We start from the raw sequence: 20,311 nt of genomic DNA on the forward strand, positions 1-20,311 counted from the left end.
TGTGTTCCGTTGTTCATTTATCCTGGCGGTTACGAAAACAAGTTGTTTGGGATAAACAGAACACATAGAGAGAGAGAGGCATGGGAATCAAATAAATAAGCAGGCCAGCCCAGGGTTTGGTTCTTTTGTCAATCAATGGAGACTAAGGACACCAGCAAGGAGGACGGTTGCACAAGCGATAACGACGAAAATTGGGTCTAGGTTTTTGCCAGGAATGAGCTATCCGTGGAGCTCCAGGGCTAGGAGTGCTGATACAGGAAGTTTTGTTCATTCATGTTGCATATGGTTATTTCACAACTTATGAACATAAGTCATGCAAACACAAAATCACCAAACCTAAGATAACACAAGACAAAATGAAATCAAATCACAAGTGCACCAAAATTTATGCTCAATATAGATTCTCACATGCATCTTGCACGAATATTTTATTACTGGATCACATCATTGTACATTGTTCAACATGATGTAGTAGACAAATTCTAGAAATCGCATACTATGCAATGACAACCCCAAAGGGAAACGTGGACAGGTGCACAATAAGCTTTCTTTGTGTGATCTCCCCAGGAACCTCGGCAGGCATTCTGGCATGCTGATTCTATGCAAGTAGTGCCGTAAAAAGGAACGTGCAGTTCACAGTGCATTTCTGTAGACACGAATATACAGAATTAGAAGAAGTCCAAATTGAGAAAGTTCTAAGGAATCCATGCAGTTCAGCTGACAATATTACTTTACTCTGGGTGGTATCGGAAAGGAATCATACATAGGGATAGGGAGAAAAATTTCGTACCAGCATGAGTAGAATTTCCTAGCAGCAAAAGCACAAAAAGGCAAAGAAGAATAGTTTTCTGCTCCATCAGATCAATGCAAGCTTCTTTTTCTTGTTTATGTTTGGGCGTCCAGAAGAATACATGATGTTATCTTTATATATAGATTTGTAGCTAGAGAAGATTTACTCCCGATTCACACATAAGATCAAAAAGATGTGACCGTATCATTGTCTTTACTCCCGTTCATTCTAATAAGTTCCAAAAGATGTGATCGATCACTGCCTTTACTACCAGTTCACTCAAATAAGATTGTAAAGATCTAACCATGTCACTGCCCTTATTTGGTACATATTTGTTCTATCCCTTAATGTTATATACTAAATCTTTCCATATCGATGCTGATATAAATTTGGGAGGTACACTAGATTGTGCACCACTGGATGTGATCCGATAACATTAAACCGAATAATGTAGCTAGGCACACACCAACTACTCACTGGCAATGAACCTTGTTTCGTGTGATGCAAACCTTGACCATGAACCTCGGTCCGACTATGTGCCACCTGCAGTGACTCCTAGCGTACGGTCACCTGCAGGGAGAAGTTTTTGGGCCGGCCCAGTAAGTCAGTAACCAGGTGGCCGCGTCATGCTGATGTCACGCATGTTTTTTCTTCACATTTTTTTAAAAATTGCTTCATCTTTACTATTGTTTATATTTCCAAATATTCTCTCTCTATCTCTCTCTCTCTCTCTACACACACACACACATTACATAAATTTTCAAAAAAAATGTTAATCATGCATTTAAAAAACACATACGTGACATTTACATAATTTTTATACAATGTTCACTAGTTAAAAAAAATTCATGAGTTTTTAAAAAATGTACGTTACATTTACTTCAACTTTCGAACTTCTGGTGTCTTCCCGGATAAAACCCCGTGTCTGGTCTTTCATCGGGCCTTCGGCCGGACAATCCGGTCATCTAGTACTGGAATGCACAGTTTTGGTTGGAACTTTTGCATATGACCTCGGATGAAGATGATTTAAACATCAAAATCATCAGTTTCGATGATACGTAGACTTTTCATGTCGAAAGCTTTTTCATTTGAGCATTCGTTAATTGCGGTTTTGTCCATGCCAAGATATGGTGTCAACGTATATATAGATTGCGCGGGGGGAAACCTCGTGGAGAACGTGGGACACATGTCCCTTGATCACACTCCTCGTTTGGGTATCCACCGGTGTTATAAAGAGAGAGAGCACCCCATAGTGGTTTCTTCCCCATTTGGTAGATTGCACTCCGCACCTGTTCTTCTTCCTTGAGAAATCCTTGATTGTTGCAAGCTTTGATCTCTCAACTCTAATCTTTCTCATTTTCCTCGAACTCAACCATATCTGCTTATGGCTCACAGCGATGAGAGCTACAGCCTTGGTGGCACCAGCGGGCGGAGCGGAGCTGACCGGAGTACCTCTACCAACAAGGTCAAGAAAAAGCCGGCAGTGAATTCCACTACGGGGAAGGGGTTTCCCTCCACCATGTGTGACCATCACTTGAAGGCTCTCGTTATGGACAACTTTCTACCTCGGAAGGAGGTGTTGCCATGATTGACAGCAAGGAAGGAAGAGCCGGATCACAGCACTGACGGGTGACGATCGAGGCATCCACCAACAGTTTGTGTGCAAGGGCTTGTCTCTCCCTGTGCACAGATTCGTGCACGAGCTTTTTTTCTTCTTAAGTTGCCAGCTTCACACTACAAAGGTGACGGCTTTTAGTGACAGTTCACTTGTGTCACGTAGAACCGATATTCATCAACCATCACGCCGTCCATAACAGAAGCACCATCACAAAAACTAAAATAGTGACAGTACCATGTTTTCCGATCCATTTTCATCATCGAAGTCCATTTTCCATGACGGCCATAGCTGGGAGCGGTGTTGGGAAAGCAATGGACGTTGGGAAGGTGAGAATGGTGGAGTTCACCAAGAAGAGGGGGGGGGGGGGGGGGGGGGGGGTGGAGGCGGTGGTGTTGTGGAGCTAGGAGAGGGTGGAGGGGAGGGGAGAGGGGAGCCTTCCGAAATTGGTTCCTCTTTCTGATGCACCCTGCCTAAGCCGTATTCTATGTTACTTCATTAGCAAGTACTACCTGTTTACATTAAACTGAAAAAACGTCTTACACTAGTGTACATAGGGAGTAAAATTCTTCTCGTCCTTTTCATGACATACTTCAACTTCATTGTTCTTGTAGTCTTTTCCCGCTTACATGACCGAAGCTGAGAATTTTGAAGCATCCATGCCAAGTTCTAGCGTACGTTCGTTAAGTTGACTTGGTCGCGATTGAGATGCCCGACCGTTCAGGTGTCGTAGTTGTAGCAGGATCAGAAGAGCCACCACGGGCGTCTGTCCTGCGCGCCAGTAAGTTCACTGCCCAGCCCATGCTTGGCGGCAAGCGCGCCCAGTGGCTGAGCCGGGGTCGGCGGTAGCGCGGGGCGTCGGTAGGCTGCCGGCCACTTGTCGAAGCGCATGGTCGAGGCAATGATACAGGCTGTGAAGACGGGCACCATCGGCAACACAATACGCACTCGAGCGCGAGATGTCGTAGGCTGCTTGCTATGGCGTGGCGTAGCTGCAGCTACAGTCTATGAAGAGACCCAGCATCGACAGCACAAGGCTAGCATGTAGCGCAGGCATTCGCAAAAGCGCTTGGGCGTTGTGGACGACGCAGCGTCAGGCCTAAGCGGTTGCAGTGGCTACAGAAAATATATAGGAGAAGAGCTGCATGCGTATGACTGTATGAGGGCATCTGCAACACCATAACAAGCTGTGTAGATCTGCCTCTTTGTTCTCAAATATCCAATTAATGTGAGAACTTCTAGCCTTCTAGAACAAGTGTGGTAGCTTCTTCAACTTTGTTATATAGTCAGTTTGGGATGAACGTCTATTTATCAACTTGGTTAATCTGGTTGCAGTCAGTGATGACGATGATGCCGTGCAAACTTGGCGAGGCCCTCTGTGTTAAGTTGTGTGGACGGTATTGCGTGAATGATGCTCGTCGGGTTGTGACGATTTTCGCCTGATTTTGTGTTAATTAACTAGACAACTCTCTTCTACTTAATTAATGGACGTGACAATTCATTTGCGTAACTAGGGACACTTCTTTTGCTTCACTTTATTTGTCAGCGACATTGGCAGTTCTCTATAGAACTCTATTTGTATCACTTCTACCTTTTTTCCTTTCTGTGATTAAGTAGTTGCATTGTTTTTGCTACAAAACTCCATTGCTCTACCGCAGATGACAGCGTCTCAAAGTGGACTTTTCTATCATTTGATTTTCACTAGCAAATGTGCCCGTGCGTTGCAATGGGAGAGCCACAGTAGACACTGCACTATATAACCACGCAATTGCATCGGTAATTCAATTTATTGACTTAAATTCATTAAGGTCGCAGACATAATGTAACTTCCTCTATAATACTCAGAAGCTCAAACGGGTATATAATTCGGTGCTGGCAAGCAGATAATAAAAAAATAACGATGAATGAAAATATGGCCATTCCTTGCTCACATCTCACGCAAGCTTCGAGCTCTACAGAATTAGACAAACCGTTGGTGCACTGCGAGCTCAATATCACAATTGCACACCTATATTTAGTATACGAGCAGGCGAGACCCAAACGTGGTGACACGAAACGACATCAAGTCCTCGATCTGGTGCAAGAAGAAGAGGAGAAGGGCGTGGGGAGGAGGAAGAAGGCCCCTCTGCTGCGGTCCCTCCTCGGTCCTGCACCGGCTGCACCATGACGGCGCGGGAGCCAGTTGTTGCGGCCGTCCTCTGTGAGTCCTACCCAGCCAAGAACGTGAGATTCATCGCCTTCCATGTTTTGGAATTTCTTCTGTTTGTTCTTGGCGTAGTGCAGGTGGGTGGTGGGGATGAAAAACTGCACATGAGATCCATCTTCTCCTTCCTGGATTTGGCCAGGAACCTAAGAGTGGATTGGCAATTGAAGGGGCTCACGGGAGGGGATGAAAGTTGAGGAAACTGACGGAGAAGCCGAGAAGGAAGAGCCGAAATAATTGACCGGGGAGATGAGAGTTTGCTCAATAGGTAACGGACGCTGATGTGTTGGTCGGGCCCATCCGTAAGTTAGTAACAGATTGTTGAGGTGGCTGATCTGCTGATGTGGATAGCCTGCATGTTAAGAGAAATACCATAGTGAGGATGAACTATTTAGATATTATAGATTACACAGATATATTATTAATGGTGATCACCAACAAAGCACATCTCGCACGCCCTAGGCCAACATCACTCAGCAAAACCATGAGGTAAACAAAGGAGAAGAGAAGCCTGCTGCTAAGTTCAGTAAGAAGGGTGATTAATACTCTCGGTACTGGCAGGATTCGGAAGGAACAAGAGTATAGGACGGAGATGCCAAGATGGCTCTAAACAAATCTCCAGTGTTGCTGCTACTTCAGTAGGCATAAATACTGACAGCCTAGCAGACTATAACTATTAGTGTGTGCATCTTTTACCATTGCCTCCATTACTACTTGACGTATAAGGATGGCACAAGCAGTTTTTATTTTGTTTATGGAGGAGGTTTGTGTCTTTCTCCTCGACTCCACCGTTGCATTATCTCTATTGTCTTATCATCATTTTTAGTGGCTCTGCCTTTGATGATGGTTTTCTTCAACTACAATAAACCTCTGTTGCATTTCCATCGCTTGTAAAAATGTTTGGCAAGAAATTAAGTGTCTCACCTTATAATGCTAACTTTTTTGTGGCCTGTGCAGAAAAGACAAAAAAATTATGTCGTGGAACACTATTTAGAAGCACTGAAATTTGTTTTTTTTTGTGGAGGCAAAACAAAAAGACATTTTTTTCATAAAACTTTGTGCCGCGTACACACATTTGCAAACATGTATGCGTGATATTTTCTTTTTAATTTTTTAACATTTTAAAACGTGCTTAAAATGCATTTTTTGAAAAGTAGGTGCATATGCCCATGGGTTCAGATGGTGCCCTCTCGCGTTGGGATCTAATAACTTCTTGCTGAACTTTGGTCAGCTACTTTGGCAAATCTAGTAATGTTAGAATGGCATTTGCATAAAATCCAAAGTTTTACCAGATTAAAACACTGATATAAATAACATGACAATTCAAGGTCTACAACAATTGCTCACTGTCCAAATGCTTCCCAACATATAAATGACCATCCTCACAGTGGCAGCACATGAATAAGCATATGAGTCGAACAAATGGGTGGGCGGATGGAGCACAAATCCATGCATCAAACGATTGCTCGCTGTAGATGCTAAAAAAATCCATGAAGCAGCTAGAGCTCAGGCGGAGACCAAAATTATATCTAGTCCAGGTAAGCAGGATCATTGTTTGTTCCTCTGCAGCATCTGCACACGGACCAGGAAAAAGATCAAGACTTCATGAGATCTTAAATCTCTCGGTGCCGAATGCAATATCAATCTAGTAGGATTAAGTTATTTGAATGAATGGATGTACTGCATTAATCTATTAACACTCACAGTTGATTGGATGAATGGAGTATCTATCTAGTAGGATTAAGCAGCTGATCATTTACTGATTGATTAATTAGTGAATTGATCATTTATCTATCTAGTAGAATTCCTTATTTGGCCCTTTTTTAAAGTTTGGTTCCCTATTTGGCCCAAAATAATTTTTCTTCTCTATTTGACACCTAAAGTAATTTTTGTTCCATATATGACACTTTCGTCTATTTTAGACACTAACAGTGTTAAGTGTTTTTTACGAAAAGGGGGGTTCGCTCCAGCCTCTGCATCAGAACAATGCATACGGCCATAAAACGGTGTTAAGTGTGAGGCAAAAAGACCGTTTTACCCCTAGTGTATTGTCTAACCATTCTGGATGTAGTAAAAAGGCAATCAATTCATCCATATTTTAGGGATGTTCAACGAATACTGCGTATGTATAGTGGATGGCCCACGCCGCTGAGGCGGGCTCTGTTAGGAATAAACTGAGCTGACGTGTGTGCGCCCGTTGTCACCATGGTGCGTGCGTGTGTGTGCGTGCATGCCCATGGCCTTGGTGATCTGTTGAGCAGGCCGCCTCCTTTGTGGGCGCCGTGGGCGTGGCTGGGTGGATCCCACGCGCTTGCTGCTGTTGGAAAGTTCCAGCGAGTAGTTGCTCGTACGTGCATGTAGGGAGTAGCCGGTGCATGCGGTTAGTGTCCAATGTGGTGGTTAGTTAAGCTAGTGCGTACGAGACTTGCGGTGTGGCCGTGTGTACATAGAAGTTGTAGTCCCATTCGTGTGGGGTCAGTTCGTGCTGAAAATACAGAAAAGCCGTCGACACGGTGAGGCGTTCGTCGCCGGGGTGTGTGTCGTCACAGATATTCGTGTCTCGTATCGAGTTCGTCTCCTTCCGTCCGGCGTTCGTGTCGCCGGAGGGCTGGTCCGGCATGTGTCACTGGACGGCAGCTCCAACAGGCTCGGCCTTGAGCGTTCATGCATACATGGCGCCGCTGGCGCGTCTACCCATACCACACTGGTGCCATGAGTTGCGGACGGCGCCGTCATCGTCTGCGATTCGTGGCAGTCGCGATTAAAGATGCATCTGTGGTAGTCGGACAAGCACAACGATGCCCGAGCTCAGGAGTGAGTCCCTGGATGGGCCGATGGAGCGGCCGTGGGCGTCGTCATCTGCAGGTACATAACTTGGTTCCGTCTAGACGAGCTAGCTGATTCTGCCCGAGTTGAGGTGCACGTGCACACCAAGCAGGCAGACAACCAGGTGGATTGATTCCACGTGAACTTAGTCCGACCTGCCGATTGCTTTCTGGCGAAACGTGCAAATACACAAGCCACGCTTGATCGATTCTTCCAGGACACAACACGCATGTACGTAGCAAACTAGCTACCGAATATGAGTGAATTGTTTGCTTTTTTATTACATCCAGAATAGTTACACAATGCACTAGAGGCAACATGGTCTTTTCACCTCACATTTAACACCGTTAGTGTCTAAAATGAACGGAAGTGTCATATAAGAAACAAAAATTACTTTCGATGTCAAATAGGATAGAAAATTTTATTTTGGGTCAAATACGGAACCAAACTTTAAGAAAGGGTCAAATAAGGAATTCTCTCTAATAACTATGCAAAACAGAGAAGGTTCCTCGTGGATAAAAAACATAAAAAAGGCTTTTATAAACATTTCACATGTGAGCCTAAAATTACTGGAAACTCCGTCAATGCTAGTAAACAGGAAAGTCCGCAGACGTTAGTGTTCAATTGGTAAAGGCATATGTATTCATTTTTTTTGGTTGTACCTTCCCACAGCCGGGCTCCTGACAAGCATACTACTTTTTGCCGTGTACATGAGCATGCTTACTTAAGGCAGCAACATCAACAGAGTCTTGCTGCAGAGGAAGAGGATCTCCATGGACGGTTCGACCTTGCGTGGTTGCATCTCTGGCTCTTGCTCCCATTAAAGTTTTCCTGCAGGTTCCTGTACACGTCCTCTCCTGACAGACGGTCAGAAAATCTGCTCAAATTATCCAGTGTGAGCGACTAACTACAGAGGATAAGATAAATTTTACTCTAGGATCCATGATAACATGAACGGGAAATCATAGCCATTGTCGATTTTGTCTCTAGCCCGGTACAAACTGCCCACCAACTGATCCACGCGGAAAGGGGATGGGAAGTGCGCCATATGTCTGACCCATGTGTCACTCCTGCGGAATGCTGCGACGCAAGGGCGACGACGCCATTCTCACGTGGAAACAATCTTAGAGATGGGTAGTAGCTGCAGGATGAAGGAGATTCTGCAGCGAGCGGCAGGTCGCAGGCGATTCCTGGTTGGCCACGAGGTATTGTCTCAATCTATATAAAAGATTGAGTGCTTTGATACATATCAACGAGAATTTGTTAATTGAGTATTATCATTCATTCGATTGAATAAATTGTCTGCTGCTCCAGGATTAACATGCCTCTAACTCGACTTTCATACCCATGGTGATACAGACATTGAAGAAGCTCCACATCCGCTTGCGGCCCGGGCGTCTCCCTCCAACACCGAACTGGGCCGCCCCAGCAACTCCATGGAGTCCGCAAGCTCTGCCTCAAGCACCTGCGTCAAAAGGAGGCAGAGGCTGGTCAGCGTCATCCAGCATCGAGGAGGCCGGGGCGGGCGGGCCGAGCAAAGACTGGGAGGTTAGCTTGGCTAGCGGGGTGAGGTGCGGCGGCAGCGAGTGGGCTGAGGAGGTGCAGCGGCGCCGGAGCACGGGTGAGGTGTGGTGTCGATTCCAGGGAAAGGCTGTGGGAAGGATGTGTGATGGTTCGCGTGGGTAGGGTTCGCTCCAGCTTGGGTGGGGGCTGTGGGCTGTGGGGTCGCGAAACGTAACGCGAAGGACGATACGTAGGACTTTTTTTTTTACACGTGAACTATTTTTAAATCTTAGCCATTAATTTTTGAGGTTTACACAAAATCAATGGATGTAAATGGATGACGTATGAAAGCTTCCATCCTTTCTTATTAGGTAAAGATTTGGGGATTCAAGCCTGGTCAGCAGTCATCTGCTCATCTCAAAGTTAAGCTCTCTCACCTTGCACGCAACTGCTTAGAAGGGCCAGCTTAGTGTTACAATCTCCATTTTTATTTTGCTCAAATCAAAAGAAAATTGCTTTGCTAATTTCAAAACTGTTTGAGTGATAAATTAGTTTTTAGGTTGGTAAGCAAAATTTTATTTATTTGTACCCATTGCAACGCACGGATCTTTTGCTAGTCTCTACTGAAGCATAATAGTTCAGATACAAAGCATGTTTGTACTTTGTACCAACGCGCCGTTTTGGATGCAAAGCACAATCCGTCGCATATCAGAGGTCTGTGTCACCTTACAGCAACGTAGAATGAATACCGAACTATGTGCACACGCTACATCAGAGTCCACGGTCTTCTAAGAAGGGGCGAACAGTTGAGGACATGATTCATGCTGTGTCTTTATGCTCCTAGCTGAGCAATGATTTTCTTTCTTGAATATACACAAGCATGGTTGCATGTGTTCCGTTGTTCATTTATCCTGGAGTGTGCTAAAACCAGTTGTTTGGGATCAAGAGATCAGAGGCATGGGAATCAAATAAATAAGCAGGCCAGCCCAGGGTTTGGTTCTTTTGTCATCAATGGAGACTAAGGAATAAGGAGGATGGTCGCACAAGCGATAACGACGAACATTGGGTCTAGGTTTGTGCCAGGAATGGGCTATCCTTGGAGCTCCAGAGCTAGCTGCGCCGATATAGTAAGTTTTGTTCATTCATGTTGCATATGGTTATTTCCCAACTTATGAACACAAATCATGCAAACACAAAATCACCAAGCCTAAGATAACACAAGACAAAATCAAATCAAATCACAAGTGCACCAAAAATGTACGCTCAATATATATTCTCACATGCATCTTGCACCAATATTTTATTACTGGATCACATCATTGTACGTTGTTCAACATGATGGAGTAGACACATTCTAGTCATTGCATACTATGCAATGACAACTCCAAAGGGAAGCATTGACAGGTACACAATAAGCTTTCTTGGTGTGATCTCCCCAGGAATCTCGGCAGGCATTCTGGCAACCTAATTCTATGCAAATAATGCCGGAATAAGGAACGTGCACTTCACACATTTCTGTAGACACGAATATACATCATTAAAACAAGTCCCAATTGAGAAAGTTCTAAGGAAATCCATGCAGTTCAGCTAACAGTACTAGTTTACTCTGGGTGGCATTGGAAATGAATCATACATAGGGACAGGGAGAACAATTTCGTACCAGCATGAGTAGAATTTCCTAGCAGCAAAAGCACAAAAAGGCAAAGAAGAATAGTTTTCCGCTCCATAAGATCAATGCAAGCTTCTTTTTCTTGTTTATGTTTGGGCGTCCAGAAGAATACATGATGTTATCTTTATATATAGATCTGTAGCTAGAGAAGATTTACTCGCAATTCACACATATAAGATCAAAAAGATGTGACCGTATCACTGTCTTTACTCCCGGTCATTGAAATAGCATCGAAAAGATGTGATCGATCACCGCCTTTACTACGGGTTAACTCAAATAAGATAGGGAGCAATTAATTATGGGATTAATTAAGAGAATCAGACGTATCGAACCTGATAGGAGAGAAAACCGGTGGAGGGAGGAAAGAAAATCGGTGGAGGGGTGGGGGTCGTAGGAGGAGGTTGGAGAAGGGTGGGCCGTGGGGGACGAAAGACGGGAGAGGGAAAATGAGCTTTGCTACACCTACGTAGACTTCTAACTTAATTTTATGTGTGGGCCGGCTTGGCACAATTTAATTGGAAGAAAAAACACGCCTGGCACCATCCCATTAAAATCAAGGGGAGGCTGATTGGTTGAGGGAGGAAAGAACGTAAGTTTACGTTAATAACTTACGTAGATGTAGCCTTATTGGAGGGGGAAATACGTCAGCGTCCCGTAAGGAATAGTTGGTTAATTTGGCCACAGGACTTGTTCAGGGAAGGCTGTCTAACTAGCTGAAAAATATGGTAGCTGATAGATTCTCTTAAGAAAATGTACATGAAGCTGTAGAACTTCTGAAAAACATACAACAAACAAGTTTAGAGCAACTCCAATGGGGCGACCCATTTCGTCCGTCGCTGTCCGTTTGGGTCGGCACAGACAGAAAACTCAGCCCAACGCGCCAACCCAAACGGACGCGCGTCCGCTTTTCGTCCGCGGGCGACCCATTCCCGGCCCTTTTTTGAGCCGGATTTGCGTCGGCGCGGACACACGACGGGCGCGCGCACGCTCGCCTTCTCCTCTCCCCGGGTCCGTTGGTCGGTGGCTCATTGGCCTCCCCCCACCCCCAGCCAACAACCCTTGTCCGCCTCCTTCGTCGCCGACGCCGCCGCCCTTTTTTGCCGGCGACTCTGCCAGCTGCCGCCGCCTCCACATCCGTCCCCGTCGCCCCCTCCACGTCCGTCTTGCCGCCGGGGAGCAAACTGTTTCCCAAGCCCCCCCCCCCCCCCCCCCCCCCCCCCCGCAACCGCACAGCCGCCCGCGACCAAGAGGCCGCCTCGCCGCCCCGGCCAGATCCTCACCGGCACGCCCGTCGGACGCCGGCCCACTTGTTGGACGTCGGCAGGGCAGCTAGCTAGTCCGTGCGCACCGCGACTCCCCTCGCTGGCCGTCTCCTTCTTCGACACCCGCAAGTTGTTCGACAGTTTGCCAAGGTACGAAAATGGACTCCGCCGATGAGTTCTATTTCCACAATTTTCCTTGCGACTCCGACGATTCGTCGTCCGACAACGAGGAGGAGCTATTGGCTGCCGTGTTGGTCCATCACCACCTCAACAGCCAGCTGCCATTGTTTCGTGGCTCCATTCCGGCCACCTTCCGGCGTTGAATCGCAACCGAGAGAGCGGGCATTTCCTTCTTTGGAAGGACTACTTTGATACAACAAATCCGTTGTTCAAACATCAAAAATTATGCCGCCATTTCCGTATGAGTAGGCATCTTTTCAACCTTATTAGAGAGGGGGTGGTCGGCTATGATGACTATTTCGAGTGCAAAGAGGATGCCGTCGGCAAGATCGGTTTCTCCTCTTATCAGAAATGCACTGCCGCCATCCGAATGCTTGCATACGGAGTGCCCGGTGATCTCATTGATGAGTACGTCCGTATGAGTGAGTCTACATGCCTAGAGTCCCTGTATAAGTTCTGCAAGGTTGTTATTGCTGTGTTTGGCCCTGAGTACTTGAGAGAGCCGACAGCTGAAGATACAGCCCATTTGTTGTCGATGAATGCCAGAAGGGGCTTCCCAGGGATGCTTGGCAGCATAGACTGCATGCAATAGGAGTGGAAGAACTGTCCTTCTGCTTGGCAAGGGCAGGATAAAGGACATGTCCAGGCTTGCACTGTCATATTAGAGGTCGTGGCGTCTCAAGATCTGATCTGGCACTCTTTCTTTGGCATGGCTGGATCACACAATGATATCAACGTGCTTCAGCGCTCGCCGGTGTTTGCTAGGCTTGCCGAAGGCAACAGCCCACCAGTGAACTTTACTGTCAACGGACACAACTACAACAAAGGATACTACCTGGGTGACGGTATCTATCCTCAGTGAACCACTATTGTCAAGACAATACCCAACCCTGTCGGAGAGAAGAGGAAAAGATTTGCCCAGGAGCAAGAGAGTGCCAGGAAGGATGTCGAGCGTGCCTTTGGTGTTTTGCAATCTCGATGGGGCATCGTTCGGTATCCTGCTAATACCTGGAGCACGCAGAAACTGTGGGAGGTGATGACTGCTTGTGTGATCATGCACAATATGATTGTAGAAGACGAGCGCCCAGAACATATGTACGATCAAGGGTTTCAGTTTCAGGGTGAGAATGTTGTGCCTGAGCATGAAGTAGCGGCAACATTTGAACAGTTCACCCAATTTCATGAAGACATGCGTGATTGGGAAACTCACGTGTAGCTGCAGAATGATTTGGTTGAGCATATGTGGGCTCATGTTGGCAACCAATAGATGTATCTTCTTTTATTCGTTTGCAAAACTATGTGAAACATTTTTATTTGTATCCGGCTTGTAAAACTATAATATTTTTATTCGGTAAAGCTATGTTATTTGACAATATATTTGAATGCAAATCAATGTAAATATTGGGCGGCCAGCAGGCCACGCCGGCACATATGGATCAGCGCGTTGGGCGCGCTGCCGACCCAAATCTAAAAGAGGGCGGACGCAGGACAGGCGGCCGACCCAAACGGACAAAAAGCGGACGAAATCGACGTCCGTTTGGGTCGGCCCGTTGGAGTTGCTCTTATTAGCCCACTACATTAACAATTTTGAGCAGCCTCTAGCTTTGGTATAAAGCAATCATCATTGCTTACAAGAAAACTTTCTGCTGAGTTGTTTTATTGGGGAATTAAGGGTAGATATTAAACATGAAGTGTGTGGTCAGAAATCCACACGTATAATGGAGGCAGTCTTGTATGCCAAAGTGCATGATAAAGCTACAGCAGCTTGGAACATGCAGACACGGCCAGTGCACAAACACATAAACTATCAACAACAGTACAAAGGTCCTACTCCTCGCAAAAAAAAACAGTACAAAGGTCCTACTCCCCAGCTGCAAGTACAAGTTCCAGCTTAAGAGGAGTACACTCTTCCATTTTCTAAAGATGATAGAGCTTAGAATAAATCCAAGGCATACCGTCGATCATCCGAGGACCAAGCAATCGCACGAGCACGACACTGAGATTTGTTAACGAGGTTCATCGATATGGCTACATCCCCGGGGCCTGACTATGGGCGCTCCTCCCCATGACACCGCTACAATACCGCACTCGGTCCCCCTGGACACCGGCACATGCCGCCGGCTTCCCCTGCGTTCCGGTGCTATTATGTTGGCATAAGTTACATCGTGTGTCTGCCCCCACTATATATGAGAGGCCTAGGATATAAGTGTCCTATTAGGACACGACTTCATATACTATATAAACACAATACAACTACAAGTCCAACTGTAAACTACCTTGTACACAATATTCGACACAACTCTAACAAACTCCACCATGACGAATATTCTCCACCACCTTGAATTCGTCCATGCATCAAACTTCCATGTACATTGGACTTGAGCTTTTCCCGGGAGCACCGCTGCTACTCCAAAGACTCCATGTGACTCCACCTGCAACATGTAGTCCCTTCTTTTCTTGACCATAGTCAATACTCGAGCAAAATTAAGTTCCTTGTTACTCTAATTTGTGCTCTCAACTTCCAGAGTATCCATCAACGTCATCACACACCGATCACTGACCATTGCTTGTAGTCATCCCGAGTCAAATTCGCAGTCGTCTCATCACATGTATGACCACCAGAGCCCTGGCCCGTCTCCATGTCCTGTGCATACCGCATGCCTCGCCGCTATTACTGCGTCGAGCCTCCGCTATCCTGGTCGAGTCTCAAGGGTCGCGAACCCACACCACTCAACCCCCACTGCAGAGTACCATCGATCATCACCGACCGATATTGAGTTTCACGCTTCCATCAGACCACTGGGCTCCAGTCTGAACCGCGCGTCACTCGCTTTTTCCCACCTGCTGAATAGGCTTCGACTCTCTGTCGACTTACACCGTAGCCCCTCAATCAGCACTGAGCGAAGTCTTCCAAACTCCAGCTCCTCCTTGAACATGACTCCATGGTAGATGATCAGTCCACCCATGTGCCTCATCGACTTCAAGCTCCATGTATACACCAACTTGAATCAATCTCGCGCCATAGTCTTGTCGAAGCCACACAAGCCCCCAGGGCCTGTGCCATGTGTTTTCACGCCCCAAAAGTCGGTCACCATCAGCATCACGCTCCTATGTCGTTGTCGCCGATCCCACCAACCTTCTTCTGTTTGAACTGACTTGCGTCGATCCGTCAGACTATCTAGCCCGACCCAGGCTCACAAATCATTTTCCGCAAATTTCCATCCATCACATAATATTTCCATCTTAGCTGGCTTGGCTTCCCGCAACGCCTTCAAGCATCTCTGTTGTGCCAACAAATCTTTCATCCGTGTCTGCCATAACCCAAGGTTTTCAGTTCCGTAAACTTCTCAACCTCAAACCTGGTACCCGATGGCGCCATGGTTCTTTGTACGGCTAACCTTGCGAAAAATTATCTGAGCTTTCCTCACGTGATGTCCAAGTACACCCTTATGTACTAATAGCAATTCCATCCAAAAGAAAATCTTCTGGTAATCTAGTGATGGCTCCCTTGCACAACTCCCATTCATGCTAATTGCTTTGCCTTGCCTGTGCTTTCCAATGTACGCATATCACGCTGGATTATTCTGCCGATCTGATCTGACTGCCTCGTGCCTTTGTCTCCCATGTCGACTACTGCTTTCAAACAGCTACAGCTTCCCAGCTCGGAGACCAGGAGATCACGTCTCCTCCTGGGACTCGGTCCCTTTTTTGTCCAAAACAAATCTCAACTTGCCTCGCATCAGCAGGTTGCAACCTTCCGTGTGCTCTTGCATGACTCAGCTCCAATTCACTACCAGAAAAACTTCGTTTGCCGACGGCCAAATCTATGCCGACGGCACCCGTCGGCATAAATGCCGCTATGCCGACGGCCAAGGGCAGGCCGTAGGCATAGAAAAGCCGTCGGCATAAATACATATATGCCGACGGGGCCGTCGGCATATACGAGGCCGTCGGGACCGCTCGAGGTACGCCTATGGGGCCCGTCGGCATAGGAGCGGCCGTCGGCATAGCCCTTGCCGTCAGCGCTGACCGTTTGACGACGTTGAGCCTACGCCGACGGGTGGTAACGGCGGCCGTCGGCATACCCGCGCCAGCCCTATGCCGACGGCTATGCCGTCGGCATAGACCTGGCCCATACCCCTCTGCCACGTCATCGATCCGTGTGCTATGCCACGTCATCGATCCGTGGGACTGCACCTCCGTGTGTGCACAGATATGCCGACAGCCGTCGGCATACATTTTTTTAGTTTTATTTTAAATTTCGTTTTATACTACCTATGGCAAATATATGCCTACGGTATAGCCGTCGGCATAGGCCCCTCTGCCACGTCATCGATCCGTGCGCCATGCCACGTCATCGATCCGTGGGACTGCACGTCCGTGTGTGCACAGGTCTCGCCGTCGGCATACTATTTTTTTATTTTTACTTTATTTTCTCATTTTTACTTTATTTTAGTTTTTGTTTTTGCATAAGATAATTATGCCTTATCTAAAAAAATATACCCTGATTGTATATCGATTGCCCCCTGTTACGAACATCGCTATCGCCGTGTCACGGAGGGGGGAAACGGTCGACACGGAGGGAATTCTAGTTGGTGGGGGGATTCGGGGTGTAGCTATGTCACCGAAACATCGCACGGGTCCCGATGCATATGTGAAAGTGTTCACGCATGCGTAGACGCCCGTCTTGGGGCTCCGCGGTGTGCCCCCCTGCAGGCAAGGCAGTGCCGCCGTCACTTGGATGGGGGCACACCCCGGAGACGCGTGCCGCCTCTTCGGACATGCCACCACACCACCCCGCATGTATGAGGGCCCGGTGCGACGCTCGGGTGGCATTGCTACCCCCCAGGGCCCCCGTCCCGCCTAACCCTGTAGCGTTTGACCACGGGATCTAGCCCTTTGACTTTGCACGGATGGGCTTTGAGCAGTGGACCTATCCACCCGGTTGTGTTAGGTCAGCCCATAGGAACACTTTGGAGCAACATCCGGGCCAGACCCACGGCAAGATCCCCTCCGTGTAGAGCCGACGCGCCTGTTTCCCCCCTCCAGGTGCCGGCGGCGGCGCCGTCCGTGAGGGGGAGCACAACCCGGAGACGCGTGCCGCCTCTTGGGACATGCCACCACACCACCCTGCATGTATGAGGGCCCGGTGCGACGCTCGGGTGGCATTGCTACCCCCCAGGGCCCCCGTCCCGCCTAACCCTGTAGCGTTTGACCACGGGATCTAGCCCTTTGACTTTGCACGGACGGGCTTTGAGCAGTGGACCTATCCACCCGGTTGTGTTAGGTCAGCCCATAGGAACACTTTGGAGCAACATCCAGGCCAGACCCACGGCAAGATCCCCTCCGTGTAGACCCGACGCGCCTGTTTCCCCCCTCCAGGTGCCGGCGGCGGCGCCGTCCGTGAGGGGGGCACACCCCGGAGACGCGTGCCGCCTCTTGGGACATGCCACCACACCACCCCGCATGTATGAGGGCCCGGTGCGACGCTCGGGTGGCATTGCTACCCCCAGGGCCCCCGTCCCGCCTAACCCTGTAGGGTCAAACGGGATCTAGCCCTTTGACTTTGCACGGACGGGCTTTGAGCAGTGGACCTATCTACCCGGTTGTGTTAGGTCAACCCATAGGAACACTTTGGAGCAACATCCGGACCAGACCCACGGCAAGATCCCCTCCGTGTAGACCCGACGCGCCGGTTTCCCCCCTCCAGGTGCCGGCGGCGGCGCCGTCCGTGAGGGGGGGCACACCCCGGAGACGCGTGCCGCCTCTTGGGACATGCCACCACACCACCCCGCATGTATGAGGGCCCGGTGCGACGCTCGGGTGGCATTGCTACCCCCCAGGGCCCCCGTCCCGCCTAACCCTGTAGCGTTTGACCACGGGATCTAGCCCTTTGACTTTGCACGGACGGGCTTTGAGCAGTGGACCTATCCACCCGGTTGTGTTAGGTCAGCCCATAGGAACACTTTGGAGCAACATCCGGGCCAGACCCACGGCAAGATCCCCTCCGTGTAGACCCGATGCGCCCGTTTCCCCCCTCCAGGTGCCGGCGGCGGCGCCGTCCGTGAGGGGGGGCACACCCCGGAGACGCGTGCCGCCTCTTGGGACATGCCACCACACCACCCCGCATGTATGAGGGCCCGGTGCGATGCTCGGGTGGCATTGCTACCCCCCAGGGGCCCCGTCCCGCCTAACCCTGTAGCGTTTGACCACGGGATCTAGCCCTTTGACTTTGCACGGACGGGCTTTGAGCAGTGGACCTATCCACCCGGTTGTGTTAGGTCAGCCCATAGGAACACATTGGAGCAACATCCGGGCCAGACCCACGGCAAGATCCCCTCCGTGTAGACCCGACGCGCCCGTTTCCCCCCTCCAGGTGCCGGCGGCGGCGCCATCCGTGAGGGGGGCACCCCCCGGAGACGCGTGCCGCCTCTTGGGACATGCCACCACACCACCCCGCATGTATGAGGGCCCGGTGCGACGCTCTGGTGGCATTGCTACCCCCCAGGGCCCCCGTCCCGCCTAACCCTGTAGCGTTTGACCACGGGATCTAGCCCTTTGACTTTGCACGGACGGGCTTTGAGCAGTGGACCTATCCACCCGGTTGTGTTAGGTCAGCCCATAGGAACACTTTGGAGCAACATCCGGGCCAGACCCAAGGCAAGATCCCCTCCGTGTAGACCCGACGCGCCCGTTTCCCCCCTCCAGGTGCGGGCGGCGGCGCCGTCCGTGAGGGGGGCACACCCCGGAGACGCGTGCCGCCTCTTGGGACATGCCACCACACCACCCCGCATGTATGAGGGCCCGGTGCGACGCTCGGGTGGCATTGCTACCCCCCAGGGCCCCCGTCCCGCCTAACCCTGTAGCGTTTGACCACGGGATCTAGCCCTTTGACTTTGCACGGACGGGCTTTGGGCAGTGGACCTATCCACCCGGTTGTGTTAGGTCAGCCCATAGGAACACTTTGGAGCAACATCCGGGCCAAACCCACGGCAAGATCCCCTCCGTGTAGACCCGATGCGCCCGTTTCCCCCCTCCAGGTGCCGGCGGCGGCGCCGTCCGTGAGGGGGGGCACACCCCGGAGACGCGTGCCGCCTCTTGGGACATGCCACCACACCACCCCGCATGTATGAGGGCCCGGTGCGACGCTCGGGTGGCATTGCTACCCCCAGGGCCCCCGTCCCGCCTAACCCTGTAGGGTCAAACGGGATCTAGCCCTTTGACTTTGCACGGACGGGCTTTGAGCAGTGGACCTATCTACCCGGTTGTGTTAGGTCAACCCATAGGAACACTTTGGAGCAACATCCGGACCAGACCCACGGCAAGATCCCCTCCGTGTAGACCCGACGCGCCGGTTTCCCCCCTCCAGGTGCCGGCGGCGGCGCCGTCCGTGAGGGGGGGCACACCCCGGAGACGCGTGCCGCCTCTTGGGACATGCCACCACACCACCCCGCATGTATGAGGGCCCGGTGCGACGCTCGGGTGGCATTGCTACCCCCCAGGGCCCCCGTCCCGCCTAACCCTGTAGCGTTTGACCACGGGATCTAGCCCTTTGACTTTGCACGGACGGGCTTTGAGCAGTGGACCTATCCACCCGGTTGTGTTAGGTCAGCCCATAGGAACACTTTGGAGCAACATCCGGGCCAGACCCACGGCAAGATCCCCTCCGTGTAGACCCGATGCGCCCGTTTCCCCCCTCCAGGTGCCGGCGGCGGCGCCGTCCGTGAGGGGGGGCACACCCCGGAGACGCGTGCCGCCTCTTGGGACATGCCACCACACCACCCCGCATGTATGAGGGCCCGGTGCGATGCTCGGGTGGCATTGCTACCCCCCAGGGGCCCCGTCCCGCCTAACCCTGTAGCGTTTGACCACGGGATCTAGCCCTTTGACTTTGCACGGACGGGCTTTGAGCAGTGGACCTATCCACCCGGTTGTGTTAGGTCAGCCCATAGGAACACATTGGAGCAACATCCGGGCCAGACCCACGGCAAGATCCCCTCCGTGTAGACCCGACGCGCCCGTTTCCCCCCTCCAGGTGCCGGCGGCGGCGCCATCCGTGAGGGGGGCACCCCCCGGAGACGCGTGCCGCCTCTTGGGACATGCCACCACACCACCCCGCATGTATGAGGGCCCGGTGCGACGCTCTGGTGGCATTGCTACCCCCCAGGGCCCCCGTCCCGCCTAACCCTGTAGCGTTTGACCACGGGATCTAGCCCTTTGACTTTGCACGGACGGGCTTTGAGCAGTGGACCTATCCACCCGG

At 50.1% G+C, this 20,311-nt stretch overlaps 2 long non-coding RNA genes across 2 annotated transcripts; both read right to left on the reverse strand.

The window, feature by feature from the left end:
- Positions 1–384: 384 nt before the first annotated feature.
- LOC120970262 (uncharacterized) lies at positions 385–891 on the reverse strand. Its single transcript, XR_005764977.2, has 2 exons — positions 791–891; positions 385–646 (listed from the first exon to the last, which is right to left on the reverse strand). It is a non-coding gene; the product is annotated as an uncharacterized lncRNA (long non-coding RNA).
- A 9,304-nt stretch (positions 892–10,195) lies between these two features.
- Positions 10,196–10,697, reverse strand: LOC120970263 (uncharacterized). Its single transcript, XR_005764978.2, has 2 exons — positions 10,598–10,697; positions 10,196–10,452 (listed from the first exon to the last, which is right to left on the reverse strand). It is a non-coding gene; the product is annotated as an uncharacterized lncRNA (long non-coding RNA).
- Positions 10,698–20,311: the final 9,614 nt, after the last annotated feature.

This window comes from Aegilops tauschii, chromosome 3, assembly GCF_002575655.3.
Source record: "Aegilops tauschii subsp. strangulata cultivar AL8/78 chromosome 3, Aet v6.0, whole genome shotgun sequence".
In the NCBI taxonomy this organism is placed as follows: Eukaryota; Viridiplantae; Streptophyta; class Magnoliopsida; order Poales; family Poaceae; genus Aegilops; species Aegilops tauschii.